Raw genomic sequence first — 6,566 nt, forward strand, 5'->3', positions numbered from 1 at the left:
GATTTATCTTGAGTTTCCCACCATCCTCTGCTCATAGAGATGCTGCAGGGCTGAGCACAGCTCCCCACAAAGCTATGCTCCAGGCTAATGACCCTCTGCAACTTGGCCTTTTTAGTCTCTGAGAGCCCCACCCCCACTTACCGAGCCATAACGAATAGGCAAGGTTGCTCTCTAATTTGCACATATAAAAGCTGCAGAGTAATGGCGGCTACGTCCAGGTACCGTAAATTCTGTAGAAGATTGAGCCACGGCTGGCCCTTTTTTTTTTTTTTACATGCTTTGTGTGTTTTAGCTGAAGGTCAGCCCATTATTGTTAGTGGTCAGAAATGGTACAATACTTGAATGTATTATAGTTTAATAAAAAAATGTTATATCTTGGATTGTCAGCCACAATGATACACAGAATTTATTTTGTTAGGTAACAATAAATGCAATAACAGTAAAAAGGATAAACTATGTAGACTATACCCCAGTCTTCTTTGAACCCCAGAAGATGGGACCTGACAAACCACATAAATATCACATAATAGTTCCAGACCAATGCAAGTAACTCTAGAATTGTCCAAAATGTGTGATCGAACAAACAGTAAAAACGCTTTCAATTACAATATGATAATTAAGCAAAGCAAATTCACAAGCAAAATAATTATCTTCCTCCAAAACCATATTGGTATCAACTTCTATTTCTGGCACGGAAATTAGCCACTCCTATTTGTAGTGATTGTAGAATGTTTTTCTTCATATGTTTGCATCCTGTTTGCATTTCTGTTTGAACTGCTTCAAAATACTCTAACTCATGTTTGTCACAGACATTGAAATGGTAAACTGTATGTTGCCAGGATGGAGAAGAAGTCACATCACTGTTTTTGATCCTCTTCGTCTACAACAATACACACATTATCAGTCGCTGTGCAGGGCATCTCATTATAAGCATTGCCGAAAATGGTATTTTCCTCCAGCCTTTTCAATCAATTGAGCACTGTTCAAGTGCTGTAGTGGCGCCTCTCAACCCATAAATTATGTTCAAGCTGTATTAACGTGTTTGGCACCAATGTCTCAGGAGAAAAGGAACACTCATTGCTGCACCATATTTTGTACGATATTGATTAAAGAGTAAATGTGTTTATGATTTTTAGCTTCAGTAAAAGCCTTGTGACAGGCCAAATGGTGATACAAATTTATATTATTGATGCTCAGACACAAGTACTCCTAGCCTATGTGTGTCAGCCACTCAGGCAGCAGTCTCATATCCACTTAAAGGCCACTAATGTATCTCAGGGTCAACTTTTAAAAGATCACTTTAGCACTTTTTTTACCACTACTTTCTGACATGCTTATTTTTTGCCATTTCAATTTCATTGGCATGTTAGACAAGACAGTGACAAAATATGGGAAGAGAATAGCCAGCATGGTAAAATTGTGCATTTGAAAGCAAAACAAAGCAGTTGCATAGTAATGTTCCTTAGCCCATTGAGTTATCAACATTTATGAAGTCCTTTTTCACTTGCCAATTTGTTTTTCCACTATGACTGGGCACTGTATACTACGGTATAAGTAAACAATATTGCATTTCCCACAATTAGGAGTATGAAAAAAACCACAACGCATTATGGATTTTCATTTGTGAGCCGTGTTGTTATGGGTGAGTAAGGGGGAAGCAACCACATCTGTGGGATTGACCAACACACGCCAATCAAGCCTACACACTTTCTAAAATAATACTAAATAAATGGCTTGATCTAATCAAATACAAACATTCAATCCTCCAATCAAATGCCTTGTTACAATGGGTAAATGATTAATCATTTGAAATTCGCCAATCTGCTTTTGTACCACGCACATGCAAAACCCATCATTTAAACTTTCACCTTGTCTTTTTGCTGCCAATTTTAAATTCAATTTGAATGCAGCTTTATGCCCTTAAAATGCAATTAATTGGCCAAATACATAATCATGTTATTATGTTAATTAATGTAGTTTCAATAGGGTCCTCCAGAGGTTGTCAGTGATCTGATTCTAAAAGGGACCTGGATAAAGAGCTGTGGCTGCTTCAGGTTGAAGGTGAAACTTTAGCATCTCTATCATGTGTAATGCTTCATATAGCCGCCTTCAGATAGCCGGCTAAAGAAGCTCAGCAACCATATAAAGTGTCTGTAGCTGATGTGTGTTGTAGCTTTACAAACAGAAGGGTTCTAGCCACGGTCTTTGCTACTGCATGTTTTTAGTTACAGTTTAACAAAAACAAATTGTCTACTTTTGCTTATTCCCTCTGCATGCAGTAATGGTTTGATGTTTGCCAAATTCCAATGTGTATCGGCCTCCTCAGCAAACTTATCAGACCGGCAGCAGCACTTTGCTCTGGGCCCTCTTCTTCCCTTAATCCTTTCACCCAGGCCGCACTTTGTTTTCTTGCCTGCTCCAACTTTGCTGATAGAGATGATAAAAAACGTCAATCCACTTCTTTAGAAACCCCTGTTTGCAACCCATAAAAGAAATATTTCTGTCTAAACCGTCGATATATGCTGTTTCTAGTCAGCGGTCAAAAGCAACTCGAAGTGCCTATGCTGGTCTTTTTGAAACTGCATGAATATCACATCATAGTTCCTGAAGAACACTTTAAAGGGGAACATTTTACTCCTGAAGTTGAATGTTGATAAGTCTGTGCTTTTTGATGTATAATTCGTGTTCAGAACAAAGGGCTAATACAGTCTTCTGTTTTTATTTATGTGGAATTGTGGACTCTACAGTAGTAAGTGTGCCAAATGTAATTGTAAACCATCTGGTAATCAAGATATGCTCTTTTGACACAATTGTTGTACTGACAAACCAGCCTAAAGCACTACCACTAGAGCTAAATCACAAGCAGGGCTAATAAATGAATAAATATAGTAAATTCAATACATGCATAATCCAGTAAACTCATTACAATATGGTGCATATTCCTGCAGACTGATCTGCTCTGGGGTTAAAACCACAATGACTAATTGTTCTTCTCAAAGTCATAATTAACTTAAACTTCTGAGCACTAGTGTCACACAAGGACTTGTGTTATTGGTCATGTCTATGTGTTTGTGTACATTAAATGACAGATGATGTGTGAGCAATAACCTAACATTAACAATTTATGATCATACTCATCTATAATGTGCTTCTAGAGAGCAGTGCCTGCTTCGACTTCTATCAGCATCATTAGTTAGTGTCGTTTCTTTGCAGTCTTAGATCCTGAATGAAATGCATTGCCTGTTCTGAAGTCTGCAGTCTCAACATAATTCATGACTGTAGGTCGTCCAGGGCCTGGTTTTCACTTGGAAATTAGGATTTAGAGGAATTATTATCAATCAATGATAAGTCTGGCTCATAATTTGTGCCACAAACCCTCTCTCTCCTTACCTCTCCAGTATGCTCACTGTCTTCAGGTTTAATCTTAAATAAAGTAGAGCAATCATGTGTGTAATTAAAATAAAAGGCAGATATATGTACACATACATTTGCACATAAAAGGTAACATTAATTCAGAATTTGTATTGATGATCTTTTTCTGCCCAATCCATTCGTTTGAGGATCTGTTCAGATCCCTGGGGGGGGGTAAGGCCTCTGAGTCAAAGCTGCGTTCTCAAAGCCAAAGTTATAATGAACCCCACCTGTTTGAAGTCAAACATGCGGGCATCTCCTCAAAGACCGCTTAAGTCAAAAATGAAATGCTACTGTATGAATGCAGTCAACGTTAATAAAGAATTCATGAATACGTAGGTGTTTCTCATTGATCAACATCAGAGTTAATGGATATTTATTCTTGCCCTCAAAGTATACAGTCACCCTTTTATGCTACATTATAGACAGGTATATCACATTCAGTTGCACTGTACAACTGATAATAGAATAGGCATTAAAACCCTTAGAAAAATATGGCTGTTCATATTTGTATTTTATGCCTCTTGTCTAACATGTTCACATGCGTTAATGTTCAAAAAGATGATGTCCCGCCCCTTAGCCTATCACGTACAATGTGTTTTATTGTGATGTCACTATGTTTAGGCAGGGGTGGGGAGTGTTGGAGAGAAACTTTGGGATTTCCGCCTTTGCAGACCATTTAGATGCAAAAAAACTCTATAACACACTACAGGAAAGAGAAAACCCAAAAACAGAGTAGGGCCCCTTTAAGCCGATACAATATACCAATGAGTGTTGCTGTACAGCATTTAATAAAATATCACAGTGTGCTTTACACTCTGCATGCATGATTTCTCAAAGCCTATTATTCTAGATTTCATGGCAGATTGCCATGAAAATCAACATTTATGACTCCTATTTTGGGTTTAATGACACATGCCCTTTCCTCTATATTAAACAAAGTGAACTATTGGCAAGCTCACTTTTTTACATTAAAAAAAAGAAAGTAGAATACTCAACAAAAGTAAAATAATTGCACAAATAACTCTCATTGAATGTTCTCTTACAACCAAACCTCAACATGACATATACTATTAATCTCACAAAGAGTTTTTTATTTCTTTCTTATTTAAATGCAGCAAAAAAAATGTTTTATTAACAGCAATCATTACCAGTCACATTACAGGGACTTATTTCAGTTTTTAGATGCAGCTACATTAAAGTCTGTGTTAAATTAGCTGGTGTTAAATGTAAGTATGACTGTAAATCACTATATCAAACGCCCCTATGAGCAAAGTTGTGATGTTGAATTGTCCTTGAAAGCGTTGAGGCACAGAAATATGTCTAACCAATCAATCTAATCTAACCTGACAAAGATTAAATGGATAATTATGATCCTAAATTCATGTAATGCATCCTCTCACATCCTTCAAATCGTATACAAGTGTCGTCAGGTCTACAGTCGCAAAGGTGCTTTTATGTCTATAAGTAGCCCTAATTATATTTTACCTATTATTTATTGAAAAAATATGAAACATATATTTTATTAGTGCAGTGGAGGAGCTATATGATAAGCATATAAACCTTAATCCTCAAACACTAGATGCTGCAAATGGATCCTTATATTTTATGTTTTGATAATATAATATAAACGTCATACTCTCAACCGAGGTTATTTTATTTACTCTGAAGAATAAATCAGAGAGATCAAAGACAGGGACCGACCGTTAAATAACAAAAATGATTGAGCACAGCAATAACACTACAATAACATATGTAGCCCAATATAAAACTGCTCATGTCTTCAAAATGAGTGAAGATAGGACCCTTCTTCAGTCTTCACATAGCATTTTTAAATCTAGGCTCTCATCAACGATGCTAATTAGGTACGAAAATGAAAAAAATTGTGAAAATCAAAAATGCTTGTTAAAAAGATACATGTAACATAAATAAAATATAAATTGCATATTTTATTATTGGGACTGTTATTTATTTACTTTAGAAGTGTGGTATGTATGTAACCATTGCAAACCACAATTACTATGTTTTAACTGCATACTTCAAACTAAAGCACACTTTGTATTATTTTCTGCATTCACATCTGAAACCACATGGGAAATTGAAGTCTCACTTATGTGCTAATAAGCACGCTGGATAAATACACATAGCAAAGCACAGTAAAGGAGGTCATTATGCATCATCCAACCACTTCTTGTCGGCTCTTATCAAAGTTTCTATTTTAAACGTTGGGCCTTTTTTAACCTTTTTTAATAAAAAAATGTGCTGTTTGTGTTTATTAGTTGGTATTGGTTTGGGAAATAAAAAATCTCAAGACTGCAATATAGGCAACATAGCTTCAGCACATCTATGGTCAAGTGACGGTTACGTAGGTGCAGATGTGTGTTACAGTATGTTCTTACTGTGTAATGAAATGATGCGGTTTCCAGTGTACTTGGGGTTTGCAAGTAACACAATCATAACGTTGACATTATCCATTGTCCTTGTTTAAGGTAAAAACAACAACAGAAAAGCTGTCAAATATTTTAGAGTTAGCTGAGTTTTAGGCAAACAAAACACTGTTGCTAAATTGCACAACAAGCAGACACTTGGTAACATAATCAGTCAGTTGGAGGCATGTCCCTTGCCCTTTGATGAATAGAAGTGCATTTTTCATTTCAGCCTAAATTCAATCGTTTTTTAACCAGGATAAATGGTTCCCAGGTAAAATAAATATAATATGTTTTTCTGGACTTGCGTGCAAGCCACGATGACATCAATGGATGGATGTGTAATATTATACATGTTCCTAGTGTTATCATTGAATCATGAGTTTCTTGGAATGAAAACAAATATTGGTTATCACAGAAAAAAGCTTGCATGTAATCAATTACGCTATCATCTTGTTCCTACTGTTATCCAGCAGTAGCTCAGTCAGTAGGGGCTTGGACTGAGAGCTGTAGGGTCGCCGGTTCAAGTCCCCGACAAGACCTAAAATATGGAGAGTGGACTGCTACTTGGAGAGATCCCAGTTCACCTTTTGCCCTGCCGTGGTGCCCTTGAGCATGGCACCGGACATCCCCCTCCCGCTGTACAATAGCTGCCCTGCTCCTAGTGGGCATCCTGGTAATTGGATGGGTTAAATGCAGAGAACAAATGTCACTGTGTGTGCTGTGGGC

This window comes from Notothenia coriiceps, unplaced genomic scaffold (genome assembly GCF_000735185.1).
Source record: "Notothenia coriiceps isolate Sejong01 unplaced genomic scaffold, NC01 NC01_scaffold00000339, whole genome shotgun sequence".
Lineage (NCBI taxonomy): Eukaryota > Metazoa > Chordata > Actinopteri > Perciformes > Nototheniidae > Notothenia > Notothenia coriiceps.